This window comes from Cervus elaphus, chromosome 15, assembly GCF_910594005.1.
Source record: "Cervus elaphus chromosome 15, mCerEla1.1, whole genome shotgun sequence".
Lineage (NCBI taxonomy): Eukaryota > Metazoa > Chordata > Mammalia > Artiodactyla > Cervidae > Cervus > Cervus elaphus.
The window spans coordinates 39,714,307-39,732,645 of NC_057829.1; positions in this window are offsets into that span (position 1 = coordinate 39,714,307).

Consider the following 18,339-nt stretch of genomic DNA (forward strand, 5'->3'; position numbering starts at 1 on the left):
TAGAAGTGGTGGTTGTACAAATACTGTGATTAAACTAAACGCCATTGAGTTATGTACTTTAAAATGGTGAAATTATGTGAATTTTACTTAAAAAAAATCTAATATTATACTTTCCCCCAACTCATATAGATTCTAACTGTAAATCTTGAATTCATTTATTTCTGCTTCCATTTGGGATAAAACACCTTGAAAAGCATAAAATAATCTGCACACATTAAAATATATATAAAAAACCAGTAGGTTGATATTCGTTCCTTAATTTTATTCATAAATAAATTACTTCAAAGGTACAGCAGCACTCATTTTCCCCAGCATATAAAAGGCACACATATTTTCATACACTATCTTCATTTTCTATGGTTCCTCAGTGTCTACAAGATACAGTTTTTGCTTTTTACTATGCCCTTGAACATTTGGTCTATGCCTTCCCTGGTTGTCACCTGTCATTGATTTATTCTGCTTCATTCCATGACAACAGTGTAATTACACAAACACAATGGACCATGAGTATGCTCATCTCTCTACCTTAAATGCCTATAACACCTAGTTCAGGATGGAAACAGCGACATAATTGTCAAGATATGGTCCAAGTCTTGAAGCCTTTGGGAAGACCATTCTACTCACATGCTATGAGAGGATACACCTCCATTTCCCTGTGTTTCCAGCTCCTAGTTATTCAGAGAATGGTGCCTGGACACCAGCCCCATGTGAGGGCTTGTTACAAACGCAGAATCTCAGGACCCTTCTGAGACCTTCTGACTCAGACTCTGCCTGTCAGCAAGTAGACCATCTGATTTATATGTACATTCAAACCTGGGAAGCATACAGAGCAGACCTGACTCTTTGCGACCCCATGGGCTGTAGCCCTCTAGGTTCCTCTGTCCACAGAATTCTCCAGGCAAGAATACTGGAGTGGGTAGCCATTCCCTTCTTCAGGGTATCTTCCCTAGCCAGGGATCAAACCCAGATATCCTGCATTTCAGGCAGATTCTTTACTGTCTGAGCCACCAGGAAAGTCCTTTTATACTTATACTATTACATTTTTCTCCTTACTGGTCTGCATGAATTTCCAGACTGTTAAGTTCCTTGAAGATGAAACGTCTATTTTATCAATGTATCCTTACATGCACCACACTGGGCTCTTACCTCCTCAGAAAATATTTTCAAAATTGCTAGAGAGAGAATGGATTTTGGCCTTTCCTGGTGGTCTAGGGGTTCACAGTCCACCTGCCAATGCAGGACACATGGGTTCGATCCCTGTTCCGGGAAGATCCCACATACCTCGGAGCAGCTAGGCCCGGGTGCCAGAACTACTGAGCCCAGGCGTCTAGAGCCTATGCTCCACGACAAGAGAAACCACAGCAGTGAGAAACCCACACACCACAACGGAGACTAGCCCCACTCTCTGCAACTAGAGAAAGCTTGCATGTAGCAATAAAGACCCAGCACAGCCAAAAATACATAAATACATAAAAATCTTCAGCAAAAAGGAAAGAATGGTTTCTGCAATCTCCTAAGAAGTACTTATTTTTTCAATTCGTTATTGAATCACTTTAGGGGCTTTGTTGGAGAAAATGCTAGAGTTCAAGCTCAGCTATCTGTAGATTTTCATCATCAGGTTCTCCCAGCATCATGAGGCTAACAATGCTAACAGTAGCGACAGAAGTAATGTCATGCTAGCATGTGACAACAGAAGCTAGGCTTCTCCCACTATCCCAGAGCAGAGAATAATTTGACAGTTCATTGCTGCCTTTTAGTCAAAATGCTCCCTCCAACCCCACACTGTTCAAGCCTAAATAAAGACATTGCTGGAAATGTATTTCTGCAGTCCTGGGCTCGATTCCTTCTCTCCCTATCTCATTTTCTGGCTTTCCTAAAATGTCTATTATCTCAATTAAAAAGATGATTGAGACATAGCACCTGCCTTCCAAAAGCACCCTGTGCAGAGATAAAGAAACTTGTTGCAAATACCTGAAATATACTAAGTACTAGAGTAAATGTATGTTCAAGGGGGCAGAAAGGTGGAAGAGAATCAGCTTTGCAGGGAATGCACTAGAGCTGGGCATTAAAGGACCTGTATATATGCACAAGGTAGGTGCATTAGGGAAGGATTCTCATTTGCAATCACACAGGACCTGAAATTATACAGTGCATTTAAAAATCTGCAAGTTGTTAAATAAGGCTAAAAAGATAGATAAAGGAGACATACTACAGACGGATCGAGGGGGTGAAGGATAGCAGAGTTAAAGAAAGCCTCCTGTAATTTACAAAGGTGTTTGGACTCTATTTTCTGTGGTGTTCCTCATACTTTTGTGATGTGAACCACAACAAGAAATAGGATTTGTATCATGATTCAGTAGACATACACAGAATTGAAACAGATGTTTCATTAAGCCTCAGTAAGTACCTAAATTCCTATTATATTCATTTTATTCTATTTTATGTTTCAGATACTGGTGATGCTTTAATCTTAGTGTCTACTCTCGAGAGGACCTGATCTGTGATAGTGAATATTTTTGTCTTGCTCTAGATCTCAAAGGAAAGCTTTCAACATTTCATCACTAAATGGGGTGTTTGTTATGAGTTTTGTACATTTTCTTGTCAAATTAAGGAAGTCCTATTCACATTTCAGTAAAAGTTTTTAACATGACTGCTAAATTCCATCCAACATTATTGAGGTGATCACTTTTTTCCTTCTATTCAGTTATTAACATCTTCATTAAATTGTTTTTCTAATGTTAAAAGACAATTTGTATTTAAGAGAAAAGCTTAATCTGGGCATCATGTACTACACTATTTATTATTTCTGGATTTGGTTTGCTATTTTTTGTTTAGAATTCTTTAAAATTTACATATAGAAAAATTTACTCTATTTGGTGTACAGCTCCATGAGTATTGACAAATGCATACAGTCAATAGCAACCATCACTGCAAGTCAAAAAATACAACAATGTTCAAGTTTCCAATTGCATCATAAACATCATTTTTAAAGGTTCTTTGACTCAATATTCAACTATGCTCCATACGTCAAGTTCCTTTCCATCTTTTTCCATTCCCTTTACAATGTACTTGTTGAAGAAATGGTATCATTAATCTTGTAGAGCTTTGTATAAGCTGAATTTTCCGGATTATAGCCCTATCGTTGTTCTTTAACATCTGTTATTTAACATAATATGTTGTTCAACATATTGTTCTGTCTTTTATATTTTGCTAAATTGAATCTGGAGGCTTAATCAAGTTCAGGCTTGATCTGAGTGAGGACATAACTAGTTTACATATAGATTTGTGTATTTCAGCAGGGTATATGGAATGTTTATTTGCCATTTTTTGTAATGTTGTTGGTTTGTTATTTAGCTGCTAAGTCACATCTGACTCTTGCTTCTCCATGGACTGTAGCCTACCAGGTTCCTCCATCCATGGGATTTTCCAGGCAAGAATACTGGAGTGGGTTGCCATTTCCTTCTCTAGGGGATCTTCCTGACCCAGGGATCGAACCTGCATCTCCTGCATTGGCAGGTTTTGGGTTCTTTACCATTGAGCCACTGCTGCTGCTGCTGCTAAGTCGCTTCAGTCGTGTCTGACTCTGTGCGACCCCACAGACGGCAGCCCACCAGACTTGCCCGTCCCTGGGATTCTCCAGGCAAGAATACTGGAGTGGGTTACCATCTCCTTCTCCAATGCATGAAAGTGAAAAGTGAAAGTGAAGTCGTTCTGTCGTGTCCGACTCCTAGTGACCCCATGGACTGCAGCCCACCAGGCTCCTCCGTCCATGGGATTTTCCAGGCAAGAGTACTGGAGTGGGGTGCCGTTGCCTTCTCCACTGAGCCACTAGGGAATGTAGTTTTAGCAGTAGTTAATGACCAATGATTCCATATATGAATTATGTGTTATCTATAGAATCCTAGGGTGGCTCAGATGGTAAAAAAATCTGCCTGCAATGCTGGAGACCCAGGTTTTATCCCTGGGTCGGGAAGATCCCCTGGAGAAGGGAATAGCAACCCACTCCAGTATTCTTGCCTGGAAAATCCCATGGACAGAGGAGCCTGTCTGGCTACAGTACATGGGGTCACAAAGAGTCAGACAACACACTCATATTATATAATGATGATGTTCTAATTCTTTCCTTTTTTCTTTATGCATTAGCTAGATACTTGTCTTAAGAAAAATTGCCTCATCTACTTTTTGGTGACCTTATAGAATGGGAAGACATGATAATATGTTAAATTTTTTCCCTTTATTTTCAAGTTTCCTAGGTCACCTAGGTTTTGTTTGTTTGTTTGTTTGTTTGTTTCAGTATCATATTGCACCCTATAGTCTTATACACATTTTATGTGTTTAAATTCATAGCAGAAATTAGTGCAAGTGATACTCAAATTGTACCACTTTTGCCAATAACAACTTACTCAGTTTGGCTTCAAATTTGCTTAGACATGATCCTCCCAGTTGATAGAGTTCTTGTTATCCAGTATAAAAAGATATTCCATGATAATCTTATAGTGCCCCAGAGTTAGAGGCAGACATTCTTAAAGGAGATCTGGCTACTTTGAGTATGAAATGTCATGTCAATACTATAATCTGTGAGTCATGATTGTTCCTTGCTATTGATTTATTAGGTTTCCAAGGCATTTTCAGGGAACAGGGCTAGAAAATACACAGACACATATGTATGTATTTATAAAGGTATTTAATGTATATTCTTGTGTGTTTGTGTATGTATATTTATCTCTGTCTAGACACATGGACTTCTCTGGTGGTTCAGATGGTAAAGAATTTCCCTCTATGAGGAAGACCCAGGTTTGATCCTTGGGTTGGGAAGATACCTGGAGAAGGGAATGGCTACCCACTCCAGTTTTCTTGCCTGGAGAATTCCATGGATAGAGGAGCCTGGCAGGCTGCAGACCATGGGGCTGCAAGGAGTTGGACATGACTGAATAACTAACACTTTCACTTTTCAGACATCTATTTTATATATCTATTTTGTGTAACAGATATATAAATGATAGTTTGAATCTCAGTATTCTAGGACATAGGAACAATTGAATTAGAATATCATATAATTACTCATTCAATGAATCCCAAAATACACATACTCAATAGTCTCACAAACAAATACAAATAATAAATAACAGCAACAATATGTTTACTATAAAAAAATTGAGATTTTTTTTTAACATTGTTGAGTTTTTCTCTCTAAGAACATATCCCACTAGGATATTAGCCAAATGGTTGGAGTTTTTGAGTCAGTTGTAACAGATCCACTCTGAATGATTAGCCACCAGTAGACAGGTATTTAATTTCATCTTTCCATATCACTTCTCAATTTTTCAAGTATTTGATTCTGAAATTAAACTTATAAAACAAAGCACATTCAAAGACGTCTAGTTTCAAACGCAGTCCCTCCTAGGATATTTGTTTTATTGCCCAACTATATTTAATTTCATACACACACATACGTACAAAATTTAGTATTCTCAATTTTCTTAGATAACAGATAGCAGGCTATATGCTCTTCTCTCCTTTATTTTCAGACAATAAGATAGCTTAGAGAACTCCGCAAATTAACATATAAAGACAGTCCTCATTATTTTTCACATCTGTTTAGCACTCCACTGCAGAATAACATATAGTTTATTCATCCAGTTTCTTATCTGGGGACTGTCAGTCATCTGGGTTGTTTCTAGCCTGTTAATATTTCAAATATTCCTGAAAAGAATGCCAAGAACATATCTCTTTTTATCTTTTTGTCTGTGCATTTTTGTTATCAATTCCTAGAAGTGGAATTGCTGGGCCAAAGGGTAGATAAATATGTAATCTTAGAAATTATCATCTATGCCAGGACTGGGATAAGGGGAGCAAGGCACCAAGGGTGCAAAATTTGAAGGGCACTTGCTCACAGGATCTTAGGCTTGCCGTGAGAGTCACTGCCTCATGGACTTCTGTGCCCTGAGCCCTTTACTTCAAGTTTGAGCCTTGAAACTGATGCCCATGGAGAAAAAGTACTCATCAGCTCATGTAGTCTGTTGGTGACAGAGCTAGAACAGGACTTCCCTGGTGCCCAAACAGTAAAGAATCCACCTGTAGTGCAGGAGAGCAGGGTTTGATCTCTGGGTTGGGAAGATCCTCTGGAGTAGGAAATGGCAATCCACTCCGGTATTCTTGCCTGGGAAATCCCATGGACAAAGGAGCCTGGTGGTCTACACAGTCCATGGGGTCTCAAAGAGTCACACACAGCTGAGCTAGAATTAATACAGTTCTCCAGTGCTCGTCTGGGACCCAACCCCCTGCCCACCACAAACTCATATTAGGCTGCCTTTACTTTAGCCACTGCTCGAAAGAATCACTCTCAAGACTGAGATAGCCTTGGTAAGACTGAGTATCAGTTCATGCCAGACATGGAATGATAACCAACAAAAGCCCACCCAGTGAGACCTCATCCACAATAAGACAATCACACTGTTCAGATGAGAAAATGTTTACAGGGTGAATCAACAGGTGAACAAGGGAAATGATTACCCTTCATTATGAAAATCAAGAAGCTTTCTTTAAGTGTTAATGAAATTATTAAAAAGAAAGCCATTATTAGCAAACAGTGACTTCACTAATTTAGAAGACTCTCCTCCTATTGATTAAAAAGCATGGAAAATCTTCCAAGAAATGAAATAGTTCCACCTTTTAAGATAACATGTGTTAAGAATTTGAAAAAAAGAGTTCCCCACTTCCTCAAGAATACTCTAAAACCTCAGGTTTTCGATAAAACAGGTAGACCCAATAATTCTTATTTACCCAAAAGAACTGAAAACTTATGTTAACATACACACAAAAACTGTATTTCATGTTTACAGCATCTTTTTTTCCCAATCAGAAAAAGTCTGGAAAAACCAAAATGTCTTTCAAGGAGTGAACTGATAAATGAATTATGGTATATAAATACCCTGGACGACTACACAAGAACAAAAAGGAGTGAACTATTGAGATATATATATATATATATATAAATCATTGTTCTTGTTGTCTAATCACTAAGTCCTGTCCGATTCTTTGTGACCCCATGGACTGCAGCATGCCAAGCTTCCCTGTCCTTCACTATCTCCCGGAGTTTGCGCAAACTCATGTCCATTGAGGCAGAGATGTTATCTAAACATCTCATACTCTGTGGTTCTCTTCTCCTGCTCTCAGTTTACCCCAGAATCAGGGTCTTTTCCAATGAGTCAGCTCTTCTCAACAGGTGGCCAAAGTATTGGAGCTTCCACTTCAGCATCGAATATTCAGGATTGATTTCCTTTAGGATTGACTAGTTTGATCTCCTTGCCATCCAAAAGACTCACAAGAGTCTCCTCCAGCATCACAATTCAAAAGCATCAATCCTTCAGCGCTCAGCCTTCTTGATGGTCCAACTCTTATATCCATGCATGATTACTGGAAAAACCATAACTTTCACTAGATCTTTGTCAGCAAAGTGATGTCTCTGCTTTTCAGCATGCTGTCTAGGTTGGTCATAGCTTTTCTTCCAAGGAGCAAACATCTTTTAATTTCATGGCTGCAGCCACCGTCCGCAGTGATTTTGGAGCCCAAGAAAATATACTCTGTCACTGTTTCTACTTTTTCCCCATCTATTTGGCATGAAGTGATGGGACCGGATAACATATTCTAAGTTTTTTGAAAATTGAGTTTAAGCCAACTTTTTCACTCTCCTCTTTCACCCTCAAGACTCTAGTTCCTCTTCTCTTTCTGCCATTAGGGTGATGTCATCTGCATATCTCAGGCTGTTGATATTTCTCCCAGCAATCTTGATTCCAGCTTGTGAGTCATACAGCCCAGCATTTCACATGATGTACTCTGCATATAAGTTAAACAAGCAGGGTGAAAAATATAACCTTGACACACTCCTTTCTTAATTTAAACCAGTCCATTGTTCCATGTCAGGTTCTAACTGTTGTTTCTTGACCTGCATACAGGCTTCTCAGGAGGCAGGTAAGTGGTCTGATATTCCTATCTCTTTAAGAATTTCCCACAGTTTGTTGCGATCCACACAGTCAAAGACCTTAGCCTAGTCAATGAAGCAGATTTTTTTTTTTTTAATTCTCTTTGATTTTTCTATGATCCAGCAGATATTGGCAATATAACAGGTGAATCTCAAATGCATTATACTGAATGAAGGAAATCTAACAGAGAAGATTATATGCTACAGGATTTCATTTATATGATATTGTAAGAAAAAGAAAAAAAAGGCAAAATTAGAAGGGGAAAAACAAACCAGTGTTGCCAGGGCTGGAGGCTGGTGGAGCGGGTGACAACAAAGAGCCACGGGTAATTTTTGAGGTGATAGAAGCATTTTGTATTTTATATCTTGTTTGTGCCAATGGTTCCTGAATTGTATGCTTTGTCAAAATTCATAGAATTGCACACTAAATAGGATAAATTTTATTGTGATATATACATTGATAAGTTTTCCCATATAAAATATGTTTTCTCTTTGTAATCCTAAGTATTTAATTATATGCATCTAAAGCATCTAAAAATTATCCTGAGAATGAGTATTTAAGCTTCATCAGACTGTCAAAGGGAACATTTGGGGGAAAAAAAGATTAAGAACTTCTGTTGTGTGAGGTGTTCCTTTTAACTTCTGCCTCTGATGATTTGAGCTCCCATCCTGTCAACTCCAAGTGGCATCTGAAAGCTCTGCTCACTTCTCAGCTGTTTGTTAGGGATGCACAGACAGGAGGTAGGATCTCAGTGTGTGTGTGTGTGTGTGTGACAAAGAGGAGTTTCCCTGATCCCTGTCATGTAGTGACCTGACTCAGTGCTAACCTGCCTCCCGTCTGCTCACAGACTCCGCCTCCTGCTTGCTTCCCTCATGATGCCTAGGAAGATATCTACCAGCAGAGCATTCTGCTCCACATTTTAAAAAATTATTTATTTATTTGGCTGTGTCGGGTCTTAGTTGAGACACTCATGATCTTTCATTGTCAAGCACCGACTCTCTGGCTGTGGGTTCTATACTTGTGGCATGCAGGGTTAGTTGCTCCGAGGCATGTGTGATCTTAGTTCCCTGGCCAGGGATCAAAGCCAAGTCCCCTGTGTTGTTGCAAGGCTGAATCTTAACCACTGGACCCCCAGGGAAGCCCCTATTCTACACTTTCTGCTTATATTTTCAGCCAGTGACTTGGTCCAGTAAGCTTCAATATCTTGTTTGGTCTTTAATGTTATTAAGACAAATCTTTCTGCATGTTCTCAACTTTTTAATTTGTTAGTGAAAGAATTAGTTTGAAACATCTAGTCTGTCACTGTATAACCATGTTTAAAGAATTGGAGCTGTCTAGTGTTTTTCTCTTGAGTTACTGCATAATATTTTATCTAAGTGCATTCTTCATAGGAGCAAGGCAGTATCATTCTTACTTTTAAATGAATGGGCACCAATGATAGAAAATGCAATGACCTTCCTGATGGATTAAATCTCAGATTTAATGATATGGTTCTGAATATTCATCCAATTTCATTTCTATTTCATGTTTCAGTTCAGTTCAGTACAGTCTCTCATCGTGTCCAACTCTTTGTGACCCCATAGACTGCAGCATGCCAGGCCTCCCTGACAATCACCAACTCTCAGAGCTTACTCAAACTCATGTCCATCAAAGTGGTGATGCCATCCAACCATCTCATCCTCTATCGTTCCCTTTTCCTCCTGCCTTCACTCCTTCCCAGCATCAGGGGCTTTTCAAATGAGTCAGTTCTTCCCATCAGGTGGCCAAAGTACTGGAGTTTCACCTTCAGCATCAGTCCTTCCAATGAATATTCAGGACTGATTTCCTTTAGGATTGACTGGTTGGATCTCCCTGCAGTCCAAGGGACTCTCAAGAGTCTTATCCAACACCACAGTTCAAAAGCATCAATTCTTCAGTGCTCAGCAGTCTTTATAGTCCAAATCTCACATCCATACATGACTATTGGAAAAACCATAGCCTTGACTAGATCGAACTTTGTCAGCAAAGTAATGTCTCTGCTTTTTAATATGCTAAGTTGGTCACTGCTTTCCTTCCAAGGAGCAAGTGTCTTTTTCATGGCTGCAGTCACCATCTGCAGTGATTTTGGAGCCCAAGAAAATAAAGTCTGACACTGCTTCCATTGTTTCCCCATCTATTTGCCATGAAATGATGGGACCAGATGCCATGATCTTAGGCTTTTGAATGTTGAGTTTTAAAGCAGCTTTTTAACTCTCCTCTTTCACTTTCATCAAGAGGCTCTTCAGTTCCTCTTTCTACCATAAGAGTGGTGTCATCTGCGTATCTGAGGTTATTGATATTTCTCCCTGCAATCATAATTCCAGCTTGTGCTTCACCCAGTCTGGCATTTCACATGATGTGATCTGCATATAAATTAAATAAGCAAGGTGACAATATAAAGCCTTGACATACTCCTTTCCCAATTTGGAACCAGTCCATTGTTCCATGTGTGGTTCTAACTTGCTTCTTGACATGTGTACAGGTTTCTCAGGAGACAGGCAAAGTGGTTTGTTATTCCCATCTCTTGAAGAATTTTCCAATTTGTTGTGATCTATACAGTCAAAGGCTTTGGCATAGTCAATAAAGAAGTAGTAGATTTTTTTCTGGAATTAACTTGCTTTTTCTATGATCCAATGGATGTTGGCAATTTGATCTCTGGTTCCTCTGCCTTTTCTAAATCTAGCTTGAATATCTGGAAGATCATGGTTCATGTACTGTTGAAGCCTGGCTTGGAGAATTTTGAGCATTACTTTACTAGCGTGTAAAATGAGTGCAATTGTGCAATCATTTAAACATTCTTTGGCATTGCCTTTCTTTGGGATTGGAATGAAAATTGATCTTTTCCAGTCCTGTAGCCACTGCTGAGTTTTCCAAATTTGCTGGCATATTGAGTGCAGCACTTTCACAGCATCATCTTTTAGGATTTGAAATAGCTCAGCTGGAATTCCCTCTCTTCCACTAGCTTTGTTCGTAGTGATGCTTCCTAAAGCCCACTTGACTTCTCATTCCAGGATGTCTAGTTCTAGTTGAGTGATTACACCATCGTGGTTATCTGGGTCGTGAAGATCTTTTTTGTATAGTTCTTCTGTGTATTCTTGCCACCTCTTCTTAATATCTTCTTCTTCTGTTAGGTCAATACCATTTCTGTCCTTTATTGAGCCCATCTTTGCATGAAATGTTCCGTTGGTATCTCTAATTTTCTTGAAAAGATCTCTAGTCTTTCTCATTCTGTTGTTTTCCTCCATTTCTTTGTATTGATCACTGAGGAAGCCTTTCTTATCTCTCCTTGCCATTCTTTGGAACTCTGTATTCAAATGGGTATATCTTTCCTTTCCTCCACTGCCTTTAGCTTCTCTTCTTTTCTCAGCTACTTGTAAGGGCTCCTCAGACAACAATTTTGCTTTCTTTTTTTATCAAAACAACCATTTGATGTTCCAGTCGTGACTAGATACCATGAGCCTTTAGAACAAAAAAAAAAAATAGATTGTGGTTACAAATTTAAGATTGATTTCCTGTAGGATTGACTGGTTTTATCTCCTTGCAGTCCAAGGGACTCTCAGGAGTCTTCTCCAGCACCACAGTTTGAAAACATTGATTCTTCGGCATTCAGTCTTCTTTATGGTCCAAATCTCACATCCATACACGACTACTGGAAAAACCATAGCTTTGACTAGACAGACCTTTGTCAGCAAAGTGATGTCTCTGCTTTTTAATACGCTGTCTAGGTTTGTCATATCCCCCCCCCCCCCTCCCCGCAAGGAGCAAACATCTTTTAATTTCATGGCTACAGTTACTTTCTGCAGTGACTTTGGAGCCCAAGAAAATAAAGTCTGAAACTGTTTCTACTTTTCCCCATCTATTTCTCATGAAGTGATAGGACTGGATGTGATAGGACTAACATATTCTTAGTTTTTTGAACGTTGAGTATTAAGGCAGCTTTTTCACTCTCTTCTTTCACCTTCATCAAAAGGGTCTTTAGTTCCTCTTCACTTTCTTCCATTAGGGTGATGTCATCTGCATATCTGAGGTTATTGCTATTTCTCCTGGCAAGCTTGCTACCAGCTTGACCTTCATCCAGCCTGGCATTTCATATGATGTACTCTGCATATAAGTTAAATAAGCAGGGTGACAATATACAGCCTTGATGTACTCCTTTCCCGATTTTGAACCTGTCTGTTGTTCTATGTCTGGTTCCAACTATTGCTTCTTGACCTGCATACAGGTTTCTCAGGAGGCAGGTAAGGTGGTCTGGTATTCCCATCTCTTGAAAAAATTTCCACAGTTTATTGTCATCCACACAGTCAAAGGCTTTAGCGTAGTCAATGTAGCAGAAATAGATGTTTTTCTGAAATTCCTTTGCTTTTTCTATGATCCAATGAATGCTGGCATTTTGATATCTAGTTTCTGCTCCATCTCTAAATCTATCTTATACATCTGGAAGTTCTCAGTTCACGTAGTGTTGAATCCTAGCTTGAAGGATTTTGAGCATGATCTTGCTAGCTTGTGAAATGAATGCAAATGTGCAGTAGTTTGAACATCTTTGGCATTGCCCTTCTTTGAAATTTGAAGGAAAACGGACCTTTTCTGGTCCTGTGGTCACTGCTGAGTTTCCCGAATTTGTTGGCACATTGAGTGCAGCACTTTAACAGCATCATCTTTTAGGATTTGAAATAACTCAGCTTGAATTCCATCACCTGCACTAGCTTTGTTCATAGTAATGTTTCCTAAGGCACACTTGACCTCACACTCCAGAATGTCTGGCTCTAGGTGAGTGACCACACCATTGTGGTTTCCAGGTCATTAAGACTTTTTTTTTTTTTTTTGTATAGTTCTGTGTATTACTGCTACCTCTTCTTAATATCTTAATGAGTCAAAGGAAATCAGGAAAAAGGAAACTAAAGCCTAGAACCAGCCACGAATCTTGAGGAGACAGAGTTTTAATCACATTTTGAAGGAGATCAGTCTAGCTGTCAGTTACCCAAAGATAGCATTATCTCTGCTGTAGGTGACTCTGAGCTCTTCACCACCCAGGTGCTCTGTCCCAAGCCACACACACTTCCTAGAGAGGTTTGAGAGGATAGTCTGTATCATGAGGTACACTGGACCAGTGGTCTGAAGGGACCCTTCCAACTCTCAGAATTTGTGAGCTTCTTATCCTGGAATGCTTGATTTTTTTAAAATTGTCTTATCTAAAATAATCTAATTAAATTGTAGATAATATCAAATTTCTTTATTTCCTTTAAAGTGCACAGTTAAGTTAATCATAGTGCTTAATTCTTAGTGTATTATTCCTGCTGGCCTGTGTAAAGCTCTCCTCTTATTTGTTTATTAGTTCAATTATTTAGCCGTGTCCTCTTATTTTCATGTGGTCTGCTATCATTTCTCTCACCCACATTAGGCAAAATTCTAATGTATTCACTATATGTCTTTCCATTCATATGAAAAACTGTATCCTTGCAAAATAGGCATTTGTTTTGCAAAATGTATACTGTTGCTTTACATGCATACATTTCAATTTACACTAATGATATTGTACAATGTATTTCATTCTGTTTCTTTATTCGCTAAGCACTCTATCTTCACTCTATTTGGTTCATTGTGAATCACATCATATTTGACCTAGTCACTTTCTACCTCCATAAATAAAAGGACCCTTATCTATGCCCTCGTATGAACTGCTAAACAAGGGTTTGGCTGGTGTATTAGTCAAGGTTCCCTGAAAAACAGAACCCATAGAGTGAGTGTGTGTGTGTGTGTGTGTGTGTGTGTGTTAGTATATCAAGAAATTTACAATAAGGAATTGGTTGGCATGATTATGGATGCTGAAAAGTCCCAAGTTCTGCAGGGGGAGTCACAAACTGGAGACCTGGGAGAGATGATGGTGTAGCCCCAAGGTTTAGGATGAGCTGTTCAATTCTAGTCCAAAGGCAAGAAAAAAAAATGGATGCTCCAGTTTGGAGACTGACAGATATAAGAAAAGTTCTATTTTACTGAGGAAGGGTTAGTCTTTTTGTCCTATCCAAGCCTTCATGTGATTGGATAAAGCCCACCCATATTGTGGAGGGCAATCTACTTTACAGTCTATCAATTTAAATGTTAATCTCATCCAAAAAGACACTCACAAACACGACCAGAATGCTTGACAAATATCTGGGCATCCCATAGCCCGTCAAACTGACATATAAAATCAACTCTCACAGCAGGTAGAGCCAGGAGTGTAAATGCTAGGTCATGAAGTATATTTCCCCTGAATTTGATTAGGTACTGACAACTTACTCTCCTGGGTGGTAGCCTTAGTCTACTCCCATTTACAGTGAATCAGGGTTCTTGCTCCCAGGTTTCTTAATCCCTGGTAACACTTGGCATCATCCAGCTTTCTAATTTTCCAGTCTACATGGTTTAAAGAGATATCCCATTGTTGTTTTAATTTGCATTTTTCATATCACTAATGAGTTTGAACAGCTTGTCATATGCATGCTGTCTGGTTTCCTCTTCTCTAATTGTTGTTTTAATATGTTTAAATCTCTAATGTGTCTAAATTATCCCTCTTTCATTTGGTATTTATTTGTACTTTCTGATTTTTCTTGTTTAGTCTTGCCTGAGGTCTATCTTGTTAATCTTCTCAAAGAACAAATGTTGGGCTTTTAAAATCTTCTCTATTGCTTTTGTTTGTTATTTCCAAATTCCCCTCATCTAATATTCCTCTTTTTCACCCTCCTTGAGAAGAGTGATGTCGGTTTATTCTACACAGGATCCCCCCGAAAGCACAGCAGAGCATGACACACATTACAGATACAATATGTTTGTCAAATGACTGAATTAAAGAGAAAATACATCATCTTTGAAGTATATTGACTTATTCTGTTTTTATATTGAGTTTTCTGCAGAGAAACGAGGATAGAATGACATAGGAATGACCAAAGGAGAGAAATAAGAAGAGTTAAGGGGACCAACGGCTTATATTTAACTCGACTCTCTGCCATGGTTTGATTTTATTATCGAATGCAAACAGGCTGAAGAATGTGGGGAGCAAGGTAGGCAATTCTCTCTCCAGATATTATACTGGTGGCCCAGCATACAGGATTTTTAATAAAACTATGTTTTTAGAGTAGTTTGTGTTCATAACACAATTGACGGGAAGGTATAAAATTGTCCTACACACCTCCTACCCCACACATTCATAGCCTCACCCCCCCCCCACCATTATCTATCAGTATCTTCCACCAGAGTAATACATTTGTTGTAATTATTGAGTCTAAATTGATACATCATTATCACATGAAGTCCACAGTTTACATTAGAGTTCACACATGGTGTGCATTTTATGGATTTGGACAATAGTATAATTATTTATATATATTATTATAAATAATTTATTATTTACTATTATTACAATTATAAATAATTATACTATTATCAAAACAGTATATTTATATATAAATATATTTATTTTATGTATATATATATATCTCTCATCATGGTATCATAAAGAAGTGTTTCACTGCCCTAAAAATCTTCTGTTTTGTATATTCATTCCTCCTTCCCCACAACCCTTAGCAAACAAACCCTGATATTTTTACTATCTCTATAGTTTTAGAATCATATAGTAAGAAGTCTTTTCAGACTGGCTTATTTCAATTAGAAATATGCATTTAAGAATTATCCATACTTTTCAGATCACACCATTTATTTATTTATTTATTTATTTTTCATTTATTTTTATCAGTTGGAGGCTAATTACCTTACAACACTGTAGTGGTTTTTGCCATACATTGACATGAATCAGCCATGGATTTACATGTGTTCCCCATCCCGATTCCCCCTCCTGCCTGAATTATCCATACTTTTTAAAAAACATATTTATTTATTTTTGTTCATGCTGGGTCTTTGTTGCTGTGTGTGGCCTTTCTCTAGTTGTGGTGCATGGGCTTCTCATTGCAGGGGCCACCCTTGTTGCAGAGGACAGGCTGTATGGCCCGCAGGCTTCAGTAGTCGCCACACATGGGCTCAGCAGCTGTGGCTCTCGGGCTGTAGGGCACAGGCTCAATAGTTGTGGTGTACGGGCTTAGTTGCTCCACAGCATGAGGGATCTTCCCAGACCAGAGATTGGACATGTGTTCCCTGCGTTGGCAGGCAGATTCTTATCCATTGTGCCACCAGGGAAGTCATCTCTGTACTTTTTGTGGCTTGGTAATTATTTGGTGTTAGGCACTGAATAATATTCCATTGTGTGGATATACCATGGTTTACCTACTCACTTAAACTGAAGGACATCTTCTAAGTTTTGGTAATGAATAAAGCTGCTGTAGACATCCATGTGCGAATTTTTGTGCGGACATAAATTTTCACCTTCTTTGGGTACCAAGGAGTACAATTGCTAGCTCATACAGTAGGAGTGTGTTTAGTTTTTTAAGACACTGATGAACTGTCTTCCAGTGTGGTTGTACCATTTTGCATTCCCACAAGCCATGAACGAGAGTTCTTCTTGTTCCATATCTTTGACAGTAAATGCTCTTAGTATTTTGGGGTTTGGTCATTCTAACAAGTGTATGAGATGGTTGGTCATTGTAACATCCAACAGTTGGTTGGATGGCATCACTGACTCAATGGACATGAGTTTGAGCAAACTTCAGGAGACAGTGAAGGACAGGGAAGCCTGGCATGCTGCAGTCCAAGGGATTGCAAAGAATCGGGCATGACTTAGTGACTGAACAACAACAGACAAGTGTATAGTGGTATCTCATTATTTTAATTGCAATTTCTCTCGTGAAATACGATGTAGAACATCTTTTCAAATGCTTCTTTACCATTTGTATATCAATTTAACAAATTTGAAAGAGGCATTTCTTTGCTGCTTAAAAAATTCACTCATCAGGAATTGCTGTTTTTGAAGCGCAGTCTATATCTTATATAGTCCTTCAAGCAATGGCTATTTCTTAAAGTCAATCGGACAGAATAATTAGCTCCATGTTTACATCATCCAAATTTGAATTATTTCCGCAAAAGCAGGTGATTTATTTTAGAATTCATCACATTCAAAGCACTCAAAGCATCAACTGTGAAATCATTAAAGCCTTCCTGTTTTAGACCTCTGAGCACTCTTACAATCACACCTCAGAAGGAGATGTATTGGTCATAGGAACCAATAAATGGCCATTCCCATAACTGAGATGTTAATTTTTAGAGTCATAATAATTGTTTCACTTTAAAAACTTGGGGAATCAAATGAAATTTGGGAAAATTTTGACAAAATTTGAACACAGTTGCTATAGCGATTTATCAACGCTGTAACAAAACCCATCCCTACTTACCTAAGCAGTGTATAAAATTTGGCATTTTTCTTTCTAAATTAATAGGATGGTACATCCCCTCAAGCTGGGATCCAAAGAGAAAATGCAAAGATGATTCAATAAAAGATAAAAAACTGCAAAGCATGTTTCCCGTATGGGGGTAACACAACAAGGCATCATTTCCCAGGGAAGGCATTTTTTTTTAATATTGCCAGCCAGTGTGAATATCCATCTCAGACTTCCTAAATTTAATGAAAAACTGCTAATACCTCACTTTATCCCTTGCTCTTTACCTGACAGTCATTGAAAGAGAAAATGTATTGACCTTCCTCAATCCCCCACAACACACACACACACACACACACACACACACACACACACACACACTCACACCCTGATCAAGGGAAAAGTGGTTGGGGCTATACTGAGGGTCAGCCCTGACACTTAATAATTAACTACAGTAAGTGAAATGCTTGTGGTTTTGGTATCAGGAAATCTAGCTTCCCATGCTGACATCCTCAGCAAAAAACTAGCTTATGACTGCTTTGCTTTAGTGTGCTCTTTAAATCAGCTGGACCCATGACCATGTGAATGCAAGGGAACAGAATGCTCTGGCAGCCCAGCACATGGCTATAACCTGATCCATGATCGATGTCTAGAGGTTTAGTCTTTGAAGACCTATATCCATTTTGTCACTGATAGTGATAAAATGAACCTCAGGTTGACACGCATTTTGAATTGCAATTTTTGATTTAGGTGTATTTTGTCCAGGCAAGAATACTGGAGTGGGTTGCCATTCCCTTCTCCAGGGGATCTTCCAGATCCAGGGATCAAATCTGGGTCTCCTGCATTGCAGGCAGATTCTTTACCATCTGAGCCACCAGTGGTAATCTCCATATTCATAAAAATAAAATGCAAACTCATTCATGTCCAGGTGGGAATAGGTCAAGCAGTTAAAGTAAGACCTAGTCCCATAACAATAGAACACAAACTAAGCAAGATGGTCTATAATTTTGAAGAGGCAAATTTCTGTTGTAGTTTCTTTTTAG